Source organism: Tenrec ecaudatus, chromosome 15 (genome assembly GCF_050624435.1).
Source record: "Tenrec ecaudatus isolate mTenEca1 chromosome 15, mTenEca1.hap1, whole genome shotgun sequence".
Taxonomy (NCBI): domain Eukaryota; kingdom Metazoa; phylum Chordata; class Mammalia; order Afrosoricida; family Tenrecidae; genus Tenrec; species Tenrec ecaudatus.
The window spans coordinates 79,692,339-79,717,905 of NC_134544.1; the positions used below are offsets into that span (position 1 = coordinate 79,692,339).

Sequence of the window (25,567 nt, forward strand, 5' to 3'; positions counted from 1 at the left end):
GGTGCTACTTGATGTTTCGGACAACCCTCCGACAGTGCTTTGTTTTCATCTCTCCCAGTGCTTGTTCCAGCTGCTGCACCAAATGGAACAGGGTCACTTGGTACAGTCTGCAGAACTCTGGTGGTTTGATCTCTATTCTGATGAGGTGTAGCTTTATCGTCACTGATGACTTAATCTGTTGCCTGAGACTTCTGCTTGCGAGCTGTGCATCTAATCTCCATTCAAGGCTGTGGTAACTGGGGAGCCTTGGTGCCAATTCGCTCAGAATCGTTCAGATCTCCTTTCGGTTGTCCAGGTAAAGCTGAAGCAACAATCTGTTCAGTTCTTCAGAGAATCCCAGAACAAACACAGAGTCCTGGAAATCCAGTTCGGAAGTCATGAACTTCGAGCTCTCATTGAGGAGATATGTTAACCCTTCCACAATATGCTGGAAGGTGTCCCTACTCACGTTGAGTTTCCTCGCGGCGCCTTCGTCGATCTTGGGGTTTGACCCTCACCGCAGGAATTCCACCGCGATGCGCCCGAACTCGGTGACCACTGTGAGGGAAGCCAGCGCGCTGGATCTGTCAGCAGTCTTTTATTCCTCAAGTTTATTCTTTACATAGTCTCTCAGCTCTGTGATCTAGCTACTTTTCCTAACTTCTACTTGGATTTGAGCAATTGATGATCTGTTCCACAGTTAACCCTTGGGTGTGTTTTGACTAATGAGCTTCTCCACCATTTCTTTCTATGGATATGGTGGATTTGATTTTTGTTTGTTCATCCATATGTATAGTTTCCATTTCTTTTGTTTAATAAAAATTTGCTTTGAATTCATCATTAGTCTCAAAATTTTATCGGTAAACTTGTGTGTCATTTCTGTCACTAAGGCTGCATTTTCCAATTACTTATATTGTTCCCAAATTTTACATTCATCTGTGTACATGATTGTATGTATGGTTGATCAATGTCAGGCTGCAAAAGGTATGCAAAATTTTCTAATGTATATATATTTATTTAGTTAATTGTATTGATACTACCATGGTTTCAAAATATTTTCTTCTTGAATTCCTTGATATCACCTGCCCGTATTCCCTCCCTCTCCCACCCTCAATTTCGTTATCGTGGAAAACAGAACCTGGATGAAAGTGTAAGCAACCTTACCTCTATACTCCTGACTTCATGGCTTGGGAGACCAGTACTAGTGTTAGAAGAAAACCTCCAAGCCCCAAGGATAAAGCTAGAGCTGAAATGCACAATCTCCAGATAGAGTGGTCTCCACAACTGCTCTCCAGTAAGATGTTAGAATATAGCTCCTACAGGGACCTGACTTCTTGCTACTCAGCTAAAAGATGCCTAGCTTTAAAAGGAATCAGGTTCCCTTTGTTGCTATCACTCAAGCAATCAACTATCACTTTGTCTCTTAAATTCCCTCTGGATGGGTCTTAAGGGATGGTTGTATAATTGAAGGGCAGACATAAAAAGGCTTTGTATTCTTTCACCAATTTTTATAGTGTCAGGGCATGCAGCCCCGCCCCCACTCCTTACTCACAGTGATGCCTACCTACTTAACAAGGTAGGCAGTGGCTTTACCCTGAAGGTCCCTGAAGTGATTGGGTGAGCAACTAAAGACCAGTGCTGAGGCTGAGGGCAAGTGAGGGAAGTAACTATCCACTGAGCAGGGAGAACAATAACAACATATCTGCTCTTATAGTTAAAGCTGCTCGCAGATGGTAATAGTCATGTGTTGCATGAGGTATCATTAAGGTAGCACTGTAATGAAAGGATATTGTGGGGATGATTTTTAATTAGGAGAATGTAATTGGGGCTCTTCTCCAACTTACAAATGTGAATGCTTCCCTCCAACCAGATACCTGGCCTTGCAATCTTTAATTCTATCTTTAATTCTGAGAATAAAGAATTGGTCTGCCTCCAATCTCTTCTTGATTTTGTTTCCCACAGCCTGATACTTATCATGAAGTGTTCTAAAAGAGTTCAACATATTCCCACATTCACATCTGTCTGTTCTGTTGTCCATGCTTTCTGGAGGCTCGCACACCTCGCTGCAATATAAACTCACTGGTAAATGACCTCACTATCTTATTACAGCATCGGAGATGAAGCCACTCTACCCCGTTTTTGCTGTCTGCTTTATCTTTCTTACTTGCACATGCTATTCCTACGAGCCTTTTGACTCTGGGACTGGACCCCACACTTTGTTTGCTAAACAGTTGGTGCACAAATCTAAATAACACTTTTGGTAACTGGTCTTACTTGCAGGCATATGAATATTAACCATCTGCTGACAGAATTACACTTAAGGGAAGATCTTCCCATATACTTTTTGATGATGAATATGATTTTAGTCTTCTTTAATTTGTCAATCTCAGCTTTATAAACCACTTGATTATCTAATTAAAAAGAGCCAGTATCAGTCTATTTAGTTGAATAATTGGCAAGCCTTATCACATCTGTGGTCTATTGGTCTCAATTTCTTCCTTCTTAGGCAAATACCAAATCTGTGTCCATTCATCACTTTCATAGCCAACATGATTTCTACAATAAGTTAACTATTTAGATTGTTTGCACTGTTGTGTTACCTCCAATGGGCAATAAACATTAAGCATAGTGTTTTATTCATATAAAAGGGTTGTCACTAAAGATCTACTTTGTATCAATGCATATTTTAAGAGATCTGTTGTCAATCAAGATGGTGAAAAGAGTCAATGTTCTTTTGCTTTACAGAAATCCACAAAGATGATGATCATTTGCTTGAGCACTCGCAATATGAAAGTTGCATAGACAGAACAGAACGGTGTTATAAATTTAATGCATTGGAAAGTATTGTTTCTCAGCACAAAAATAATTTTCCTCCAAAGGAAAATGATGAGATGTTTGGCTTACATGAAAAAATCGTAAAAATCATATTTAATCATCCTGGAATTAAATCAGAATAGAAGCAATAAAATACAGAAGTCAGTTGTGCTCAGTGAAGATGAGGAAACTTTTCTCCATGTTGAACAAGAGCAATGTTGTACTGAAAAGGAATTCCCTGAGTGTGAACAATCTAGGCTCATGAAGTCACAATGCCATCAGCATCAGAAATCTGATGAAATTGAGAAACCGCACACAGGTGATAAATGTGGGACAACCTTCATCGAGGAGTCTGTGTTCTATGAGCACCGGATCACTGATACACTAGGTAAGACCTATGAATGTACTCAGTGTGGGCAAACATTCAAGAAGATTGAGGTCACTGTTCATCAGTGAACTCATACTGGAGAGAAACCCCATGTGTGTGGTGAATGTGGAAAAGGCTTTATCAAGAAGACTTCTCTCACTGTTCATCAGCGAACTCATACTGGGCGGAAACCCCATGTATGTGGTGAATGTGGAAAAGGCTTCATTCGGAAAACAAATCTCAAAACTCATCTACTAACTCATACAGGAGAGAAACCCCATGTATGTGGTGAATGTGGAAAAGCTTTTATCGGGAAGAAAAACCTCACTGTTCATCAGTGAACTCATACTGGAGAGAAACCCCATGTATGTGGTGAATGTGGCAAAGGTTTCAACTGGAAAACACATCTCAAAACTCATCTACGAATTCACACTGGCGAGAAACCCCATGTATGTGATGAATGTGGAAAAGGCTTCATTCTCAAAAAACAGCTCAAAACTCATCAAGTAACTCATACTGGAGAGAAACCCCATGTGTGTGATGAATGTGGAAAAGGCTTCACTCGGAAAACATATCTCAAAACTCATCTACTAACTCATACAAGAGAGAAACCCCATATATGTGGTGAATGTGGAAAAGCCTTTACCTGGATGACTTCTCTCACTGTTCATCAGCGAATTCATACTGGAGAGAAACCCTATGTGTGTGGTGAATGTGGCAAAGGTTTCAACCGGAAAACACACCTCAAAACTCATCTACGATTTCATACTGAAGAGAACCCCTATGTATGTGGTGACTATTGCAAAGGCTATATCAGGAAGACTGCTCTCACGGTTCATCAGTGAACTCATACTAGAGAAACCCTATGTGTGTGGTGAATGTGGAAAGGCTTTTACCTGGATGATTTCTCTCACTGTTCACCAGCAGACTCATACTCGATAGAAACTGTACATATGTGGTGAATGTGGAAAAGGTTTTATCAGATAGAAGGACCTCAGTGTTCATCAGGGAACTCATACTGGAGAGAAACCCCATGTGTGTAGTGAATGTGGCAAAAGCTTCATTCAGGAAGGAAATCTCAAAACTCAGCTACAAATTCACAGGAGAAAACCGCTATGTATGTGGTGAGTGTGGTAAAGCTTTCAGCCAGAAAACATAGCTTATAGCATATCAGAAACTTCACACAGAAGCTAAACCCCATGTATGTGGTGAATGTGGGAAGCCTTTTTCAGGAAGAATAAGCTCATCGTTCATCAGAAAACTCACCATGCAGAGAGAGAAACCCTGTTTGTAGTGAATGTGTCAAAGGCTTCCTTCAGAAAGCACATCTCATAACTCATCTATGAATTCTTTGTGGAGAAAAACCTTAATAGGTGTTGAGTGTGGTAAAGCTTTCAGCCAGACGTGATGCCTTACAGTACACCAGAGATTTCACAAAGAAAAGAAGCTCTTTGCATGAGTTAAATGTAAAAAATCTTATATGTGGAAGTCAGGTTTCCTTAAACATTAGACAGTTTCCAAGAAGAAAACCTTTCATTGGAGTTAGTGTAACAAAGCTTTCAAAAGAGAGGATGAGGTGCTAGAGTTTGGCCTGGGCCAAGCGTGGGAACAGACAATTGTGACCATATGGGGATCCATGTTCTGCATTGCTGTCCCTCTATTGGCATGACCACCCTTGTGGGGAGAAGACCCTCCAGACTTCCACAGAGTGCATAGGTACCTCATTGCTCTTCCAGTTTTCAGTACCCGAAAGAGAACAGAACCTAGTGTTTCTGGATCCACAGCTATATCACGCAGTAGAGTGCCCACCCAGATGACACTTGTACCTGCCCTACCTGCATGCTCTTTGTTAGCCACCAGAGACAGCACAGAAGTACCATAAAATAAGAATAAAGAGAATAGAAGATGTATGGGGACAATTATTCCAAAGGATGAATGGAACACAGTGAACCTCAGACTCCACAACCGTGAGACCAGAAGAACTAGATGGTGCTCGGCTTCCAGTGCTAATTACACTGAAAAGGGTCACAAAAGAGAGTCCTGTGTCGAGTGGGGAAGAAAGTGGAACAAACCAAAACCATAAAATAGATCAGGCTTACTGGTCTGCTGGAAACTTGGAATCTACAGATTGTGGCCTTTAGCGATGTTTCACTGTTGGACCTGTACTCACTCCTCTGACTCAGCTTTCAGCCCAACTATATATAGACTTGGAGGGGAAGAATAACATACACTCCCTGGAAAATCAACCATACAAAATCAAAGGAACAGCATTTGCTTATGGCTAAAAACTTATAAAAGCTAGAAGAAACATGACAGAAGGATGAATAGTATAGAAACACAGGGAGTGGGCAGAAGTGGGAAGAAAGCTGGTGTATCTTGGGGACTGCAATCAATGTATGAACTTGAATAGAAAACCAATTTACTCTGTTAAGTTTTAAATCATAAAAAAAACATTAAAAAAATTTAAACACTTATGTCTCATCAATGATTTCAGGTAGGATAGTTACCATGAAACTGCATTGAATGTGGGTAAAACTTTTACCTGTGCTTCTAAGTTTTCTTCACAGAAACACACAAAACTGAAAACATACAAAATTCACTCAAGATAGGAAACTACAGGAAGTCATGTGACATCTCATACCAGTGATCTCAATAAGAAGGAAAGCTCTGGCAATATAGTGACTTTGCAAATACCCTCTTTGGTTTCTCTCAGTGTGTCACTAGACTACATTGGGATGTTAACGAATGTAGTTCTGATTGGCTGGCCTTTACCCCGAAAGGAGTCATGTGACAATAGAGGATTTGTACAGCAGAGAAACCATATGAATACAGGGTATGTGGCAGTGCGTATGCATTTAGTGATTGGCAGTTACTGCAGTATCCAATTATATTTTCTTTGATGTTCCCCAAAGCTCATAGGATAAACTGACGCAGTGATTGGACAGAAGGGCTGAACAAAATGTCTGTCACAGTGTATGACTGCAATGTAAATCCTGCAGGAAATCATGAATACAGCTACTGGGAAAGCCTGATAGACTCATCCTGTGTGCATATGTACCTTGATACCAAGAACAATATTTCATTTTACATTTGATCATTCCTTTGACCCATATTAACTACATTAACTGGAGAAATACTGTGACCATAGAACAGGAATGTGAATGGCCTTGCTCCCATGCAGAATTCTTTGGAAGGTGGATTATTCAGATGCAGTTAAGTTAAAATATGACCCTTTATCTTTTGAGAACCTTTTTCACCCATTTTAAATCTTGCAGTTTTAAACATTCCTCTTATTTTCAACTGAGCTTTACCTCTGTTTTAGTATGTTGTTTTTAAAAATATATTGCTTTGTGTATGAATTCCATGGTGTCTAATTGTGGTATTGTTGGATCAAATGGGACTTCAAGCTTTGGTTATTTTAAGTAGTGCCACATTGATTTCCACAGTGGCTGTATGTATCTCTAAGTCCACCGCCAGTATATATGAATCCCAATCCCTCCATATCCTCTCCAGCATTTGTTGTTTTGCTTCTTTGTTTTGGGCTTGCATTGCAGGGGTTAAGTACTATCTCATTGTGGTTTGAATTTGCATCTGAAGGCTAGTGAGCATGAGCATTTTTTATATGTTTGTTAACCATCTGTATTTCATTTTTGGTGAAGTTAATCATGTGAACTTCATTTGCTTATCATTATTAATCATTTGTACTTCAATTTTTTTCATATCTTTTCCCCATTTTTTTATTTGGTTTCTTGTTATTTTCTTATTGAGATATAGAGTTCTGTATGTATTTGTAATTGTCCCTTTGGCTGATGTGCCATTGATTAAAAAAAAAATTTCCCTGTCCACGGGCTCTCATTTTACTTTTCTCATGTAGTCTTCTAATGTGCATTAGTAATGCAATTTTTATTTATGTCCAAATTGGGAGTCTTTATTATAGCTGGTGGCCTTTGGGAGGATTCAAATCTCGGCTAAATTACTCAAAGCTGAAAATTATATTCAGGTGAGTTTATAAGGGCAAAAACCGCTGTTGGTTTGGCAATTAGGAGTGGTTGAAGCTATTATAAAGCTTTCAGTGTGTATGTAGGGAAGGTTGGGGGATTCCACATTCCTTTCAGCAAGCAGTTTACAGAAGCTAAGATAAGCGTAATCTTTTTAACTTTGTGAGGCAGGGTGGAATGGGGTATGGAAAATGTGCACATTCTGAGAACAGGAGGATATTGACATTTGAATAATAAAACATTGCGATGGCGCAAAACTGGGTGTGGTAGACAAAGAGGTTACATACTTTAGTGATGAAAGAGGCCAGAACAGCATTTTAAAAATTCTAAAATGGGGCATGAGTCAAGCTTAAGAGAAGTTCTTTACATCAATTATGTAAAGCACATTTGTACATTCATTTCCCTCATCATTCTCAAAGCATTTGCTCTTCACTTAAGCCCCTGGCATCAGTTCCTCATTTTACCCCTCACTCTGGACTCCCCCTTCCTCATGAACCCTTGACAATTTATAAATTATTATTTTGTCATTTATTACACAGTCCGATGTCTCCACCCACTTTTCTGTTGTCCCTACCCCAGGGAGGAGGTTATATGTAGATCCTTGTAATCGATCCCCATTCCCACCCTCACCCCTGCCACCCTCCACCCTCCTGGTATTGCCGCTCTTACCACTGGTCCTGAAGGAATCTTCCACCCTGGATTCCCTGTGTTTCCAGTTCCTACCTGTACCAGTGTATATCTTTTGGTCTAGCCAGATTTGTAAGGTAGAATAGTGGTCATGATAGTGGGTGGGGAGGAAGCATTTAGGAACTAGAGGAAAGTTGTATGTTTCATTTTTACTACACTGCACCATGACTGGCTGATCTCCCCGCGACCCTTCTCTAAGGGGATGGATGTCCAATTGCCTACAAGTGGGCTATGGGTCCCCATTCTGCACTCCCCCTCATTCACAATGACAAGATTTTTTTGGTTTGGAGGAGCAAATGGGACTGACAGTTCCAGGGGGACATGGGAGAGGGGGAGGTTGGGGGAAAGAAAGTGGTGTTAACAAACTCAGGGAGAAGGGAACAAGTGATCCAAATCGGTGGTGAAGAGGGTGTAGGAGGCCTGGTAGGGCATGACCAAGGGTACTGTAACAGAGAAGAATTACTGAAACCAAAATGAAGGCTGAATATGATCGTTGAATAAGAGGAAAGCAAAAGGAAATAGAGGAAGGAGCTAGGAGGTAAATGGCATATGGAGAGGTCTAAATAAAGGCATGTATGTATGTAAATATATGTATGAGTATGTGGAGATAGATCTGTGTACATATATGGATAGGTTTAGTATTAAGGTACCAGATAGACATTGGGCCTCCACTCAAGCACTCCCTCAATGAAAGAATACTTTCTTCTATTAAACTGGCATTCCATGATGCTCGCCTTCCTGACACAATAGCTGAAGACAAAGCAGGTGCATAAGCAAATGTGAACAAAGCTTATGGTGCCCGGCTATCAAAAGGTATAGTGAGTTTGTTCTCAAAGGTCTTAGCCTTTCAAATGGGAATGCAATTCTACTCTGTGCACAACGGGACACAGTGAATCAGAATCACCTCCATGGAATCCAAAACAGTTCTAGATTGGTTTTGTTTTGTTAAATTGTTATGAGCATATAGAAACCCTGGGTTCACGGTGGGTAGGGCATTGACCACCTGAAATCCAGCATCTGGGAAGCATGATTAAAGGGTCTACCTCCAAAAAAATGTACAATCCAGAGTCTACAATGTTCCTATGTGTTAGAATTGACTTTGATTTTGTTTATGGCATAATTGTATGATTTGAGTCCTAGAGAATGTTTCCTCCAATTTTGTGGAGCTGATTTAACAGCCCAAAACTGAAACTATTTTCAGGAAATAAAAGCTTTTTTTCACAAAGCTTTAACCACTAAGTGAAAGAAGAGGAAAAAAGGACAGCAAATGAATTGTCAAAGTCATTCACTTTGTCCTGGGTGTCTGGCATTTTCAGGATGTGAGTTTTCATTGTTTCTTGCATAGTCATAGGTGACCGTGTCCTCAGACTACAGTTTGATATTCTGAAGATATGATGTGTTGACTGAAATGACCATGGAGGAGACATTTCCTTCTCTCAAGCCCTCAAGGAGGTGCATTGATACAGTGACTGCAATAACAGTCTCAAACATAGCAAATAATGTTTTGATGATCCTTTGTAATTGTTAGGGTCCTGTAGTCAGTTCTGATTCCCTGTGAACCTGCATAGAACAGTCATAAATGCTGCTTGGAGTTAGATTTGGTCAGTCATCCTCAAGGTGCACTAAACCTCCCAATATTCTGAAATGTGGAAATGATGGCAGAAAATATGATTCCAAGGATAATACAATCCAATTGGATGCAGTTGTGTTCTGTTAATTGGCAAACAAGAATAAAAGTTTACAGGATAAAATTCTAACTACTATGTTATTGTTTGGTTTTTCTGATCTTATCTAGTGCCTGATTGAAAATCTCTACAGATGAATGGAGCCTTTTCTCCCAAGATGGCTTTGTCTTAAGTCTGGCATGCTGTCCTGGCTGTAATCTAGGAATGCATACAGGCTGAGGGCCAGGACCTTGATCTAGAACCTGAATCTCTCCTTTGGACTGAGATTCCACCCAACATGATCCCTGAGTGTTTCCTGAAAGTCACGAGATAAATTGAAAGTTATATTAAAAGTTACTGATTTAAATTAAAATTATGAAATAAAATTATTTCGGTTAATGTGGTCTACAACAGTGGTTCTTAACTTGTGAGTCACAAGCCTTTTGGGGGTCGAACAACCCTTTCACAGGGATCTCATGATTCATAACAGTAGTAAAATTACAGTTATGAACTAGTAACTAAAACAAGTTGAACTGTGTTAAAGGTTTGCGGCATTAGGCAGGTTGAGAACCACTGCTCTAAGCGATGTGTAATGACAATGCAATTCTGAACAAGATTCCAGCATCCATCGTTAAGGACATGGAAATTATCAAGTTTAAAAAGAGAAATCAAATAGACCCAGGATAAGCAAGGTCACAACAAGCATTAAAGGATCCATGGGTCTTTGAATCTGCTGTGGCCACCTGCATCTGCCGGTCTCTGACCTGATGGGAGACCCAGCTACACCAGGAGGAGTAGAAAGGAGGTAGACATTTCTGTATCAAAGACTGACTCAGAAGTCTCTGGGATCCCCTGATTGCAGGGTGGTGAAGGTGGTGGCCTCATTTAAGTAACAAACCACAACAGGCATTTGCCTATGAGTGTTCCTGGCTGTGATACGAGTGAGGGACTATGAACAGTTTGCTAATGCGCAGGCACCACAGCTCCACCAGAAAGTGTCTCCAGAGCTGGTTGTTGAAACAAGTTGGGTGACAGAGATGGGAGTGATGTGACCCACAGGCATACCTTGAATTAGTAGGCTCCATAGAGTCCACATTTGCAATTAGAAAATTATGAGTTCCAGTGCAGCATTATTATTTGGTTTGAACATATGCATCCACTAATGTATGCATTAATTCATTCTTTCTGAGGTCTGAGCACTATAAACACCCCAGACATTCTTCTGCATCGAGGGAAAACCAATAGAGCAAGCAGCTGAGCTAGGAAACGAACAAGCTCTTTCTCTAAAACCAAACCACTGTGATTTCATCTTTTCTGCCTCATAGGAACCTTAGAGGACTAAGAAGTACTCATTAGGCTTTCTCTGACTGTAATTATTTACAGCAATAAACAATGTCATCTTACTCGGGGAACCGTTGGCTGGTTTGAATCCCTGACCTTGTAGTGAGCAAACAAATCTTATCCCACAGCACCACCATAGCCCTTTTTATATCTGCACCAACAGGATCATATTACAGGACTTCTTAAATGTCCCTTTTAGAAGCCAAGTTAAAATTTTAAATATTATTATATGAATAAGGAAGGCCATAAAAATGATGACCTTTGACTTATGGTGTTAAAAAGAATGATGAAAGTACCGTGGACAGGCTTTCAATAAAAGAAACATCTGTTTCGAGTGAAATACAGCCAGAGAGTTCCTTAGAATCAAGGAGAGTGAGACTTTGTTTCATGCAACATTATCATGATCCCTCCCAGTCCCTTGAGAAAGACCTCCTCCATGATAAAGTAGGGGATCAGTGAAGAAGAAGCTACATCATGAGCTGGACTGACACGGTGGCTGTAACGATGGGCTCAAAAAGAGTCCTTGTGATTGTGGTGCTGAACTAGGCATTCTTTAGTTCTGTTGTCCATTGACTCACGTAGAATTGGAATGCACTCTGGCATTTAACAGCATCAAAAACAAAACAACAACAAATCAAAACACAAGGTTCTTCTCAGGTCGGATAACAATGCCGGGGGAAAGGGGAGATGTTTTATGTGGGGAAACACAACAACGGGAAATTTGTAACAGAACACACTGTCTTGATCATTGCTTTCTACTTGAGCCCTTGGTATCAGCTCCTCATTTTTTTCCCTCCAACCCTGCTCCCGCCCTCCGTCATGAACCCTTAATAATTTGTAGATTATTTTGTTATATTTTACACTGACATCTCCCTTTATCCACTTTTCTGTTGTCCAACATCTTGAATATTTCTTGGAAGCATTCGAGCAAGACTTCATTGCACTCATTTGGTCATGTCATCAGGAGGAACTAGTCCCTGGAGAATGATCTTGTGCTTGGTGAAGTAAAATGTCAATGAAAACGAGAGAGACTATCAATGAGATGATTATCACAATGGCTGCAGTGATCAGTCCAAACAGAGGAATGATTGTGCGCATAGTGCACGTCCGGGCAGCATTTCATTGTGTTGCACATAGGATCTCTGTGAGTTGAAGCCAATTCAAGCATACCTAAGACTATCAACACATACAATATTATCCAGGTCACTGTAAGTTAAAATTATTGCATAAATATACATGTATGAGCATATATGAATGAATACATCCGATTGCTTAGAGAAAAATTGGGACTCACAAGAGAGATTTTTCCAGCATTAAAGTTTCTTTAAGGATCCCTCTTGTGTAAAGTAGTTATGCTTTGGGCTGAGATCTGCACGTACACAGTTTAAAACAACCAGACGTTCCATGGCTTTTTACTCCTGTAAACAGTTATAGTCTCAGAAACTCACAATAGCATCACTGTAAGTTGGCATAGACTCTGGTGGTGTCTGGTGTTTTGGAATGTCTCTGGCTTTGACAACAAATACTAGTTAGTACAGTCAATTGCAGACATATCTTATCAAGACATATAACTGTGAACTCTGTTGTATATATGGTCAAAGACAGACAAAGCCCATTCCAATGAAAAGAAGACATTCAGATGCATGAAGTTTCCCCAGAGTGTATACATGATAATCCCTAGAGATGTGCTGAAAATGTGGGGGAAACTGCAGCTTCTGAGCGGAAAGCATCCCTGACTCCTCTCTTGTGTGGTCTGGAACCATGGCCTGATGCAGGGAGGTTTGTGCCTGGGCTCACACTGACTTCCCATTACTGTGTCTCTAGCACAGTAATACATGGCTGTGTTCTCGGGATTCACAGAGCTCAGTTTTAAATAAACTTGGCTCTTGGAGGTGTTCTTGGTGATGCTGACTCTTGACTGGAGAGACGGATTATATATAGTATGTTTTCCCATCATAAGCTAAAACCCTGCCCCACCCCAGGACCTTTCCTGGAGCCTGGCCAATCCAGTGCACATAATAGCCAGTTAAAAAGAATCCAGAGACAGCACAGGTGAGAGACCGGGTCTGTGAGGGCTTCACCAGTCCAGAGCCTGACTCTTGTAGCTGCACCTGGGCCAGGACACCTGGGGATAAAGAGAAACACCGTGAGTCATGTGCTCAGATGCTGCATCCACAGACTTGATGTTGGAATCCCAGAAGCACTCACCACCCAGAGTTGCCACTAGAACGAGGAAAATCCGCACATGCTTCATGTTCTTGTGGATAAGATTCATGACACCCAAAAAATGCTCTCCGGGCTGATGAGGACTGCGCATTGTTAAGCATATGTGTGCTGTGGCTTCATCTGGCTGCCAAAGAGGAATTCGCATGTTGGAGGCGCATTTGTTCATCAAGGTGGACAGGATGAAGTGAGGACCCTGGGTGTGCTCCTCCCACTCAATGCTGCTGGCAGTGCCTTTAGGATAATCCAGAGTTTTTCTGAAGTCTTCTCTTTATCCACTGCCCCGTTCTCTTAATCCACACAAGAGTGTAGTCTGTTCTGGGAGGTATATGCAGCCACAGATCGAGGACATTTTTATTCCCAGTGATAGGTAGAGACATCACTAGAGAGAGAAACAAACAGCCAAACAGAAAGGAGGATAAATGGCTATGTAAATAGATAAGAAATGAAAATATTCACCACAAACCAGGGCCATATCTCTTCTGATTCACGACACCTACATTAGTCTATATTTAAACAATGGAATGTTCTAGTGTGGCCAGACAACATACAAATGACCAAAAATATTGCTAAATTGGGTAACCATGTCTTTACTTAAATCAAATGTACTGCCATATGTCGTCATACCAAGTTTAACTCAAGTGATGGTATTTTCAATTGCTTCATGTGCTTGTGAAAGTTGAGCATTGAGTAAAGAATAGTAAAGAATCATTGCATGTGAATTGTGGTGCTATTGAGGAATATTGGAATTACCATGGACTGTCAAAGGAACCAACCATGAGGATCGCAGAGTAAAGGTTAACTGATGAACCACCAGCAGCAGACGCTCTTCAGGAGAAAGACTGGGCTTTCTACTCCTGTAAACCTTTACAGTCCTGGAAACGCACAGGGCGGTCGCTATGAGTCAGCACTGACTTAATGCTAGTGGTTTTGGTTTGGCTAAAGGAACAAGCAAATCTTTCTTGGAATAGTACATCCAGAATATTCCTTAGAAACAAGATGATGGTACTTCCTCTCACATTTTTTTTAACATGATATCAAGAGAGACCAGTACTTGGAAAAGGGTATCATCCTTGGCAAAGTAGAGGACAGTCAAATAGAGTAAGGCCCATGAGGAGATGAACTGACACAGTAGCTTCAATAATGGGCTCAAACTTAGGAATTATATTGAAGATGGCTCAATAATGTACATTATTTTTGTTCTTTTGTATACAGGGTTGTTACAAGTTGGAAATGAATAAACAGACCTAACCCAAAAAAGCACACTCAATGTGGTAGTTACATAATCTGTTGTCAATTTTAGACTTAAGAGTGAAGGGGTGGAGGTTAGCCTGTCAATCAGGTCGCAGCTTCATGACCTCATTTGTAGGCACTAAAGAGATAAATAGCTCACTGGGGGTGGAACACACACACTTCCTGCTAGACTTCACTTTTGAAAAGCCCCTTGGAGAGAGGCTGATGGAGCCAGAGGCCTGGGAGATGTAGGAGCCATGTAGAGACCCTTGCCAGCACCGAGGTGCTTCTACCGCCACTGGATCCATAAGACTTTCCACCCACTGGCTTGTGATCTTCCTGTATTCAGCATTATTGCTAAGCTGCATGAGTGTAATGAAAAATTTATGGACTAGTATTGTACATCTGGGTTAATATTGGGTGTATGGACTTGATCTGGACTGGGCTGGAATGTTTCTTTAATACCCAATTAGTTTTGTATATAAAGCTTTTTCTTATACACATATGTGTGTCTATGAATTTGTTTCTCTAATCTACCTGGACTAACAAACACAATATGCTGAAACCAACATCCATTGATTCTATCCTGCAAAACATACTTACACAAATTCATACAAAGGCCTCACAGAGGATATTCATAAAAGGATTGCATATGAATGAGACAAGCATGAATTGAATAAATATTGGGAATACTGAAGCACATGATGAACTTTCATGATTCTGAATTTTACTAGTTAAACTAACTGAATACAAGCTCAATATATATACTACCAGAATCATCCCTTACTTGTGTTCCTAAAGGCAGGCTGGCAATTATTCACAAGGCGTTCGAAGGGGCTGAACGTGGAAATCATCCCAGATTTGTCATCTTTGGATTAACAGACTAAATAAAATGTGGTCTTCTCTGATGTCTTCAAAAGTGCCACCAAACTGTATGTTAAGATGGATAAAAAACAGTGATCATGTTAAGTAATAATGTTCCTGAATGGAGAGATTGAAAGGGAAGTTAGTGGTGTCCCTCTTAAAATAAATAATAATAATATCTTCAAAAAGACTTGTTGCAGAAACAGGACAACCAGAATTCTCATTGGGAGTTAAGAGACAAGGTTCTTTCACACAGACTTTGGACACAATATCAGGAGGGACTATTCTTGGGAAAAGGACCTCATAGATGTTGAAGTACAGGGTCACCAAGGTGGACGAACCCTGTGACTATAACAATGGTATCAGACATTGTAAAGACTGAGGATGGTGCAGGACAAGGCACTGTTTCATTCTATTGTACGTAGAGTCTCTATGATTCGCAACCCGTTCAATGAAAGCTAACAACAGTCTACTGGTGGAAGCATGATGTCTTAATAAAGTTGTAATGAAAGCTTATTGGTTAAAAGTTAAGAAAACTCCAGAAATAAATAGGAAATAAATCTATGTTAATACTTGCTTTCTGGGAATAACTCCAAGTTCAGTGAACTATCAATAACGATCTTGCCCTCTGCTACTTCGACTGGGTTGGTTCGTATGTTTCAACCATCCTGTGCACCCTGCAGACTTGCCCCTTCTGAATGAGATGTTTGTGTTGATCTCACCCTGAGCTCTACTCACAGGTGTTTGAAGAACTAGCACTCATGTTTCAACTTGCTGGGTTAGTTTTTCTAGCTTTGTTACTGTTTTGTCTTCTGTTCACAAGGTAAAAGGGATACTATGGTGTGGACAGCTGGGGATGCTTGTATAGATCATTCATACATGGACTGTGACCTTGTCATTGCCACAGGTGGTAAGGTGAGGTAACTCCACCTTGAGCTTGATTAATGCGTGTGGTAGTTACCTAATCTGTTGTCAACTTGAGACTCTTAAAGAGTGAAGGGTCGCAGCTTGATGACCTCATTTGGAGGAGCTAGAGATAAATAGCTCACTGGAAGTGGGGCACACACCCAATTCCTGCTAGACTTTCCTACTGACAGGACATATGGACCTACTGTAGAGTCCGGGAGCTGGAGGAGCCATGTGCCAGCGTTGAGATGCTTCCACTGACATGGATCTCGGAGACTTTCAACCCACTGGCCTGTAATCTTCTTGCACTCAGCGTCATTCCATGCTTTGCATGAGTCTAAAGAGGAATTTACAGTCTGCTACTGGACATACGGGCTAATATCGGACTTATGGTCTTCATTTGCATGGGGCTGGAATGTTTTCTTAATATACAAATTGTACAGTACATAAAGCTCTTTTTTTAAACAATTTATTAGGGGCTCATACAACTCTTATCACAATCCATACATATACATACATCAATTGTATAAAGCACACCCATACATTCCCTGCCCCAATCATTCTCAAAGCATTTGCTCTCCACTTAAGCCCATTGCATCAGGTCCTCTTTTTTTTCAGCTCCCTCCCCTCTCCCCCCTCCCTCATGTGCCCTTGGTAATATATACATCGTTATTTTGTCATATCTTGCCCTATCTGGAGTCTCCCCTCGCCCCCTTCTCTGCTGTCCCTCTCCCAGGGAAGAGGTCACGTGGATCCTTGTAATCAGTTCCCCCTTTCCAACCCACTCACCCTCCATTCTCCCAGCATCGCCCCTCACACCCTTGGTCCTGAAGGTATCATCCACCCTGGATTCCCTGTGTCTCCAGCTCCCATATGCACCAGTGTACAACCTCTGCCCTATCCAGCCCTGCAAGGTAGAATTCGGATCATGGTAGTTGGGGGGAGGAAGCATCCAGGATCTGGGGGAAAGCTGTGTTCTTCATCGGTACTACCTCGCACCCTATTTAACCCGTCTCCTCTCCTAAACCCCTCTATGAGGGGATCTCCATTGCATAAAGCTCTTATACACATGAGTCTCTGAATTTGTTTCTCTAGGCAACCCAGAATAACACCATTATCAGATGAAGATAATCAATATGGGGAGGGGTTGTGGAGAGTGCTCAAACATGCATGGGGACTTGGTGTGCTGAACTGTATGATACATACATGTGTACACAAAAAAAGAATTACTGTCATCAAGTCAGTTTTGTCTCATAGTGACCCTATGAGACAAGGTTGAACTGTCCCTGTGAATTTCCAAAACTGTAACTCTTCATAACAATAGAAAACTTATGTGTATACAGAGCTAAAATTTATTGAACTATATACATATACTTGTGCACTTTAGATATGTTAATTACTAAGGATAGGAATAAAAAGACATGAAGGTGAATGATCTAAGGCATGATAGCACTTTATCAAACAAATAGCTCTCAGGCTGAGCAGCCCACGTGGGGCCACCCTGTGTGTGTGGGGGGCAGACTTCTATCTGGCAGGAAGATGGAGTGGCAGAGAGGGACGTTCCAAGTTTCTCTAATTATTAGAAGGGCACACCCCCCAGGAGGCATCACCAGGCTGTGACCTGATCGACGGGTTGTATTCCACCACTATATTTTCATACACCTTCAAGTTGACATAAATCTATGACAGATTTAAGTGACATAAGTATACCTGTCAGAGACCCACACAGTCAAATGCTTTTGCGTAGTCAACAAAACCCAACAATAAAACTGGTAGCTTTCAGTCAATACCCACCTGATGTCAGCAATGATATCTTGTTTCACATTCTCTTGTGAATCCACATTGCATTTCTGGAGGCTCCTTGTTGATGTACTGCTGCAATCATTATTAAATTATCTTCTGCAAAATTTTACTTGCATGTGGTTTTAATTTAATTAGTTGATAATTTCTACATATTTGGTTAATTTTATTTTTCATAAAACAAATGTAGATCTCTATCGTTTCCGACCGCTGGGTGCTGCCTTGAGCCCATTTGCGCTGGACCTCCTCACCTTTGCGCCGCGCCCCGCCCGGCCCGGCCCCGCCCATCCCTCGCCAGGCACTGGGGTTTGTGCAGCGGTAGAAATGGGCGGGACAAGAGCTGCCTTGAGAGGAAGTGAAGGCGGAGACCCTACTCCTCCCAGACCCTGCAAGCTCCTCCCACCCCGGGTCATGCCCAGACAGGGCCGGAAGTGGCAGTGTCCTCGCCGGGACTGCAGCTCACATCGCAGATTCTGCTGACCTGGATGCTGCACGTGGTGCCGAGAAGCGCCCACGGCCTGAGCACCCTGTTGCCAGCCCTCCCAGGTAGGGGGTTCCGGGGACGTGCGTGTGGGCGTAGGCCATTTTAGGGTGACCCTGCTGCACATAGCGGTCTGCGAGGACCCTTTGTCTCCTCCCCCCAACCGCTGCCTGCGCCCCGCTCATGGGCAGAGGTGGGCGGTGTCCCCGAGGCCGGTCCTATTTGTCAGCTTTTGGGTTGCTTGGGGTTCATGGTGGGAATCCCTGTTGGAGAAAGGAGAAAATCCCAGTCTGGGATTTTGGGTTTCGGGGTTCCCAGATTCGTCGCTTTGCGGGTCTCCTAACCCCCCCCATTGTTTCCTTTCCACACCGCGCCGCCTCCTCCCTGAGATTCCTGGCACCTCTTCATCTCAGAGGTGAGCCCCGGGGTCTTGCTTCTGTGACCTCCCTCTGGACCCGACCAGAGTCTGTTTTAGGTGCAAGATCTATTATGACAAAGACGTCTTCCCTGGCTTTTAAGATGTTGAGGGTGGCCCTATTTTTACTGGTTGTATTTTTGTCGGTACATTACTATGGTTTTATCCTTCCCACACTGTTTCTTTTCGTTAGTTTCTGTTGGGTTTATCAGTTGGTGGAGCACCGAAGGAGTGGATGCCTACATATAAGAAATGATGGGAGGGCTTATAGGCATGTCAGCTGTGGGGTGGGGATGGGGTTGCTGAGTTGGGGAGGAGGAGGGGATTTGGGGAGTAAAGAATGAGGGAAGGAGGGAACTGAGCACTAGAACAGAAGGTGACTACACAGGTCATTTGAAAGGCGATTTAATCGTGGTGGGAAAGAAGACAATGGTATGAAATAATTCTAATGATTGTACAATTTTTGTTTGAACTGTTCAATTGTGGAATGTATGGATCAAGTGCCCCAAAATGTGTTCAAAAAGAAAAGATCTCCATCACAAAAACTAACTAAATAAACTGTGTGCCAAAGAGTCAAACAACCAAACTGAAACAAACAAACCCAAAACTAGATAGTGCCAAATTTTTCGACCTTTCTGTGGCATGAAAACAGAAGTGGGTTTTGAGTACTATGTGGCTGAAGGACAGTTTATTTGGAGCTGGTGGCCTTTGGCCACTACATTCTTGGCCAGTTGGCCAGGCAGCAGTCGGTGCACGACCCCCTGGATGTGCTGGGCAGTGATGATGGTGGAGTGCTGTTTGGAATGTGCCAGTTGAGATGCCTGGCAGGTGATGCGCTCCAGTGGGTTGTTGAGCAGCAAGTTCACGGTGCCCATGGCCCTGGACGAGATGCTGGAGTCCAGGTGGACCTACTTGAGCACCTTGTACACACACACGGAGTCAGGTCTCCTTGCTGCTGCACTGGCATTTCTTGCTGTGCTTCCTCTGAGCCTTAGCTTCAGCCTCCTTGGGGCCCCTATTGTTACGTTTGAACCCAACAACTTGAATTTAAACAACAGAACAGTAAAAAGGTGTTTATTCATCCTCTCTCATGAAATTTTATTTTTAGTTTTCATCTATCTCATGAAATTTTATTTTCATTCAATCGATTATAGACCTTCAAAGTAGTCTGAAACCCACTCAACTGTCATCAATGCCTTGCTCTGTTGGATCCTCTGTGATCTTCCAGCTGAGCTCTCAGTGTAGAGAACTAGATGATTTTCACTTCCTTGAAAGACAAAAGGCCACGCACAATTGAGTGTGTTTCTCTTATACTAGAGTCCACATTCGTGATAGTACTCTGCCATATGGCATGCTGTGTGGACCTTACAGAATTCCCTCCAGCTCACCTCCAAAAGAACGATAAAATGAGGGGTAGGTATGGATTGTGACAAGAGTTATATGAGCCTCTAATAAAATGTAAAAAAAAAATGAGGGGTAGGAATTCCTCAGTGATCTTGTTGACACTTTTGTCTGTTCTGAGTTTTTTTTTTTTTAACTTTTAAGAAACCTCTTCCCTTTTTTATTAAAATAAAAACGCTTGTGTTTAGTGTTTACTCGTGGCTTCTAAGGCTGTTGTCATGTTAGCTGTCATTGAGTCAGCCCTACCCGACAGGAACCGAGCACACAACAGAACAAAGCACTGCACTCTCCTGTGCCATCCTCACAATTTAGAATGAACCCATTGTTGCCGTCACTTTTTTAATCCATTTAGGAGAGGGATTCTTTTTTTTCACTGCCCCTCCACTTTACCAAACATATAATTTTCTAATTGAAAATACTGGACTCTATGGAGCCTACTAATTCAAGGCATGCCTGTGGGTCACATTACTCCCATCTCTGTCACCCAACTTGTTTCAACAACCAGCTCTGGAGACACTTTCTGGTGGAGCTGTGGTGCCTGCGCATTAGCACACTGTTCATAGTCCCTCACTCGTATCACAGCCAGGAACACTCATAGGCAAATGCCTGTTGTAGTTTGTTACTTAAATGAGGCCACCACCTTCACCACCCTGCAATCAGGGGATCCCAGAGACTTCTGAGTCAGAGTCTTTGATACAGAAATGTCTGCCTCCTTTCTCGTCCTGATGGTGCTGGGTCTCCCATCAGGTCAGTGGCAGGCAGATGCAGGGGGTTACAGCAGATTCAAAGACCCATGGATCCTTTAATGCTTGTTGTGACCTTGCTTATCCTGGGTCTATTTGATTTCTCTTTTTAAACTTGATAATTTCCATGTCCTTAACGATGGATGCTGGAATCTTGTTCAGAATTGCATTGTCATTACACATCGCTTAGAGCAGTGGTTCTCAACCTGCCTAATGCCGCAAACCTTTAACACAGTTCAACTTGTTTTAGTTACTAGTTCATAACTGTAATTTTACTACTGTTATGAATCATGAGATCCCTGTGAAAGGGTTGTTCGACCCCCAAAAGGGTTGTGACTCACAAGTTGAGAACCACTGTTGTAGACCATGTTAACCGAAATAATTTTATTTCATAATTTTAATTTAAATCAGCAACTTTTAATATAACTTTCACTTTCTTTATCTCATGACTTTCAGGAAACACTCAGGGACCATGTTGGGTGGAATCTCAGTCCAAAGGAGAGATTCAGGTTCTAGATCAAGGTCCTGGCCCTCAGCCCTGTATGCATTCCTAGATTACAGTCAGGACAGCATGCCAGACTTAAAACAAAGCAACCTTGGAAGAAAAGGCTCTATTCATCTGTAGAGCTTTTCAATCAGGCACTAGTTAAGATCAGAAAAACCAAACTAACACAGTAGTTAGAATTTTATCCTGCAAACTTTTATTCTTGTTTGCCAATTAACAGAACACAACTGCATCCAATTGGATTGTATTTTCCTTGGAATCATATTTTCTGCCATCATTTATGTTAAGGCTTGATAGAGTAAAATAAGTTGTCTTAAGTTACTCCATTTTGAAAAGCTTAAGTGCCATCCCCCGTTCTAAGAGAGGTATGTTTTTTTAGAAACTTGCTTATATTCGCTTGTAAATGTAAGCAAAAAGTTTTGCAAGATTATCTGGTTCAAGATAAGCTGAGCAGGACTTGCCGAACTACCTGCATCCCAACACCCTGTGGTTTTAAACGTTTGCCTTTGCCTCCCCAGAACCTTTTCGTTCTGAAACCCAGGACACCTAAGTCTCTAAATGACTTAGTATATTCTAGACTACTGAACGAAAACCATTTTAAGAACTGAGTTGAAAGTCTTAGCATGGGTTGAAAAGCAAGGGGGAAAACAGGATGATTGGTAATAGGTTTTTTGTTTTGTTTTGTTTTAAAAGAGGGGAAAAGAGAGTAGTTTTGTCTTAAAGTAGAATGTCTGGTTGTGCCAGAATGTGAACGATAGTAAAGCTCAACTTGAGGGGATGTGGTAAGTTGTAGAAGGTTTGAGGGGAAGTGAACTTGATTTGCCTTGGTTTTCAATACCAGCAAATACTGCATATGGAAAGAGGCGATGAGGTGTTGTGAAATCTTTACAGAGTAGATCAGTGGTGGTGGACTTATTCACAGGACAGTGAAAAAGGCTGGTGAACCTCTTCACTGCAGAATGCTATCTGACTGATAAAATGTTGACTATTGTGTGAAATATATTTGGCCAGAGGAAGTGTTCCCCAGAACGAGACCAGATTGGGACCCTAATACCTCTGCAGGAGATAGGAGCCTCACCCAATACCGCTCAACTCTATTAAAGGATCTGAAAGGTGCAGGGAAAAAGCCTACCAATTTGTCTAAAGTCACTGAGGTTAAACAGGGGCCTAAAGAAAGCCCTACTGCCTTTCCTGAAAGGCTGCAAGAGGCTTACAGGGTGTACACACCCATAGACCCCAGCGCCCCGGCTAATCAGGCCGCTCTAGTTATGCAGTTTGTCGCACACTCAGCTCCTGATATTAGAAAAAAGTTACAAAAATTAGAAGGCTTTGAGGGTAAATCTCTCTCTGAGCTCCTGGCGGTGTCCCAAAAAGTTTTTGACAACAGAGAAGATCCAGCTGAGGCATCCCGAGCTCTTACTCAAAAAATGGCAAAGGTGCTTCTAGCCACAGAAGTTGGGGTCCGCCGCGCCTGGAGCCTCGCCCCACCAAAAAAAAAAAAAAAGAGATTTCGGCCAAAGACAGCGAAAGCCCACCCAGCCGCGTTTAGGAAAGGATCAGTGTGCTGTGTGCAAGGAAGAAGGACACTGGAAAAACGAGTGCCCTAACCGAGGACAAAGGAAACCCAAGAAACCCTCCACCCCTGTCTTAGTGGAGGAGCTGGAGTGACGGGACCGGGGTTCAGCATCCCCCCACCTAAACCCAGGGTAACTTTCATGGTGGAAAACAAACCAATCAATTTTTTAGTAGACACCGGAGCAACCCATTCCAAGGACACTGCTAAAATTATTGGAGCCACGGGAAAAGTGAAGACATACCCATGGTCGTCAGCTAGAATTTCTAACCTGGGAAAAGGAACTGTGACTCACTCTTTCTTAGTCATTCCAGAATGCCCTACCCCCCTCCTGGGACAAGACCTTGCTCAGCAAGCTGAAGGCCACTATTTCCTTCAAAGAAGACTCCATGCAGGTACAAACGGGGTCAGGGCTCTGCTGGTTTCGTTTCCAATTGAAGAAGAGTCTCGCCTCTTCCTTGCAGCAGACGCCGAAAAGAAATACCAAGACCCTGGGGGACTCCTGGAAAGATGGAAAGCCACAATCTGTAATGTGTGGGCAGAAACAAACCCCCCGGGGCTGGCTAAACATCGGGCACCCATTGTAGTTCAATTACAGAGCTCTGCCACTCCAATTCGAGAAAAACAATACCCAATAAGCCAACTAGGCTATAAGGTTTCTGCCAAAAAGGCCCAGCTGTGTGCAAAAATCGTCACCTACCTAGGGTATGAGTTAAAGGATGGCAATCGGACTTTGTCCAATAGCAGAATCCAGGCCATCCAAGCTCTACCCAAACCCACCACCAAAAAAACAGGTACGTGAATTTCTAGGAGCAGTAGGATACTGCCGCCTGTGGATCCTGGGTTTTGCAGAAATAGCCAAACCACTCTATACAGCTACTGGAGGAGCAAAGGCTGAACTAATATGAACAGAGGTAGAAGAAAAGGCTTTCCAGAAGCTGAAGACTGCACTGGTAAGTGCTCCTGCCCTAGCCCTTTCTAACCTCGAAAAGCCCTTTCACCTTTTTGTTGCAGAAGCAAATGGAGTAGCAAAAGATGTGTTGGTACAGGCTCTCAGGCCCTGAAAACGGCCCTTAGCGTACCTCTCCAAAAGACTCGAACCAGAGGCTGTTGGATGGCCTAACTGCTTGAGGGCAATTGCAACCACCGCCCTGCTGGTGAAAGAAGCCTCAAAGCACACTTTTGACCAGAACCTCGTCATCACTGCTCCTCACAATGTAGAGCAACTCCTCCGGGCTCCTCAAGACAGATGGCTCTCAAATTCCAGAATCACCCAGTACCAAGTATCTAACAGCAACAGACTGGCTGATCAGGCTGCGTGCCAAGCAGCCAGCTCCGAAACCATCCTGCCTCTGCTAGAACCCTCTAACAGCCTCGAGCCTCCCCATTACTCACAAGCTGAACAAGAACTGGCCAAAATTAGCAGAGCTCCTGCACAAGGATTATGTAATTAAAGGACTGTACCAGCTAACCAGAAGTGAAGCTGCAAGGTGCCCGTTTGTGCCCAGGTAAATGCTAATCCTGTCCCAGTTCATCACCCAGGACAAAGATACCGAGGAAAAGCTCCAGGTGAACACTGGAAAGTAGATTTTACTGAAGTCCCACGAGCACCAGGCAACTACAGGTATCTCCTTGTTTTTGTGGACACTTTTTTCTGGCTGTACAGAGGCCTATCCAACAAAGAGAGAGACTGCCCTCATTGCAGTTAAAAAGTTAGTCTTTGAAATTATTCCCAGATTCGGACTCCCCATGTTCATAGGATCTGACAATGGCCCGGCGTTCACCGCCCTGTTAACAAAATTACTAACTGGGGTGCTAAAAACCAATTGGAAGTTGCATTGTAGTTACCGACCACAAAGCTCTGGACAGGTAGAAAGAGCAAATAGAACAATTAAGGAAGTTCTCACTAAATTAAAGTTAGAACCTGGCGGAGATTGGGTTAGCCTCCTACCTTTTGCCTTGCTTCAGGTGAGATGTACACCTCAAAAGCATGGTTATTCTCCATTTGAAATAATGTATGGGTTTCCACCCTCATTGTTACCTAAGATTGGAAGTGAAGTGTTAAGCGAAATCAAATTGCATAACATGGTTAAGTCATTACAGGCCTTGCAATCAGAAACAACGTGCCGTCCGACCAGACTCCAGCCCGCGACAAGGAAAGCCGAAAGCCCCTCTTCAACCCCAACCGACCGCAGTTCCCTATTTCTAAAACCCACCGACTAGGCCTAAGGTTACTTTTATTGCAAACAAAACTAAAATTGTTAGGAAAATCCAAGCAGAAATAAGGAAAAAGTTAAAGTTTGTGCAAGGTCAAGTCAAACTGAGTCAGAAAAACTGAGTATGCCCCCAGACCAGTAAAGAATGATAAAGTATGTGATAAGAATGTAAAGAGTATGTGATAAGGATGTGAAGAGCATGTGATGAGGATGTGATGTGATGGAGAAGGTAATAAAGGAGTTGAAATTATTTATTCTGAGTGATAACGAAACTGAGAATGTTCTAGGTGGTAAGCAAGGTGCGATTGTTCTGGGTAAAACTGTTCTAGGTTTGCAAAAGAAACAAACATAAAAAGC

At 42.4% G+C, this 25,567-nt stretch overlaps 1 pseudogene; it reads right to left on the reverse strand.

Annotated features, from left to right (window-relative positions):
• Nucleotides 1-4: 4 nt before the first annotated feature.
• LOC142427536 (COMM domain-containing protein 2 pseudogene) lies at nt 5-19,647 on the reverse strand (annotated as a pseudogene).
• Nucleotides 19,648-25,567: the final 5,920 nt, after the last annotated feature.